Source organism: Orycteropus afer, unplaced genomic scaffold, assembly GCF_000298275.1.
Source record: "Orycteropus afer afer isolate SDZICR_OR568_19922 unplaced genomic scaffold, OryAfe1.0 scaffold00983, whole genome shotgun sequence".
NCBI classification, from domain to species: Eukaryota; Metazoa; Chordata; class Mammalia; order Tubulidentata; family Orycteropodidae; genus Orycteropus; species Orycteropus afer.
Window position 1 is genome coordinate 364467 of NW_006922570.1, and position 1939 is coordinate 366405.

The window sequence follows — 1939 nt, forward strand, 5'->3', positions numbered from 1 at the left end:
GTGATACTGCCTCGGAAACCCAAGGAGGGATCGCTATGAGTTGGGTCTGACTCTACGGCACATAACAACAACAGTGCTCCTTGGAAGTGAGAATGGCCAGACTTTGTCAGTCATACTTTGGCCATGTTATCAGAAGGGATGAGTCCCTGGAGAAGGATGTCATCCTTAGTAAAGCAGAGGATCAGCAAAAAAGGGGAAGACTCTCCATGAGACGGATTGACACAGTGGCTGTGATGATGGCTCAAGCAGAGCAGATTGTGAGGATGATCCAGGACCAGGCAGTGTTTCATTCTGTTGTACATAGGGTCACTATGAGTTGGGGCTGACTCAATGGCACCTAACTATAACAACAATTTTTTATCATATGTTCTCTGTGCTTCAATAACTGGTGTGGTTTCTGTCTCCTTACTGAACCCTGACTAATTAATGGGTAGGCCAGCTATTAGGAGACTTCATTATCATCACTTAATTACACAGCAGAGAGAAACAGATAAATTGAGCTTATTCTGCTGCTGTTGTTATGTGCTGCTGAGTCAGTTTCAAAAATGCTAGAAAGAGCAATAAAATCTAGACTTTCTGGAGTATTTCAGGCTGGATGAACCTCTGAAACTGTTACCATGAAATAATCTTTAAACTTTAAACCTTAAGTGAAAAATAGTCCCTGAAGTCTTTTTAAACCAAAGAAATAGCTTATCTTAATTAGTAAAATGTGTCTGCTTTCAGAGTTGCACTCTTTTGAAGAATTATCTATGTGAGATCACATTGACAATGGCAACTCAGAAAGTTGAATAGAAAACTTAGGGGACAATGAATTTAAGACAGTGGTCATGGAGTAAATTTGTAAAAGAATATTTATAATGGTAGAATACTTGAAGGATGAAATCCATGTCATTGAATTGTTCATGTAGAAATTGTTGGAATCTCTACCTTTGGCTGTGTATACTTTCACTAAAATAAAAAAAAAATAATTTCTAAAAAGTGTGAGAAAGGATATATAACTCTAATGAGAGTGGAGATTTAGAAAAATAAATAAGCATTCTATGGACAATTCTATGTCAAAATATTTTTGTAACTTCAATAAAAGGCAATTATATATGTTAATACATGTTTTATTAAGATTGGCTTAAAATGAAACAAAAAAAAATCTAAAAAGGTTGATTAAAATAAAGAAACTAGAAGAGTGTCTAAAAACTATCCTCCATCCTTTTCTTATTCCCACCTCTCAAAAGATAGGAAGCCCAGCTGCTTTTCACTGGAGAGTTCTAGCACACATTCAAGGAATTCATATTTATTTAACTGTTTGAGCTATTTCAGAGAATAAAAAAAGAAGGGACAGTTGATAAGTCATTTTATGAAGTAATCAAAATGCTGATTACAAAGTGTTTTGGCAAAGGCACCCACCCTGTGTCATTTAAAACAAAATGAAAATGACTTCTAAGGGTCATTAATTTTCATACACACATTAGTGAAGCACATGAGAGTGTGTGGGGATTGGATTGCATTGAGAGGAAATGACCCTGGGGATGGCTTTCAGATTCTCTCAGAGAAATGAACCACCTCTGTTAATTTGTTCTATCCCTCTGCCTGTAAGATAGATTTCATCTAACTTGTTCCCAAAAGCTGGACACTTGTACTACTCTTAAAGATCCTTAGGATCCAGGACCATCATTCTCTCTCAACAATCTGTGTCTGGACTTCATTAAACACAGCCTGTTTTCCCAATGCTGTCAGTAGTTTGTCCTTGGTAAAATCATTAATTAGTTGATTTATTTATTAAAAATAAAAATGAGCTGCTGTTTTTCTCATCTTCAGTCTTTAAGCAGGGTCCATAGGTGCTGCAAATAGTTTTCATTCAGCTGCTAACCTAAAGACTGGCAGTTCAAACCCATCCAACACTATCATGGATGAAAAGTCCCTTCAATCTGATTCCATTAAGAAA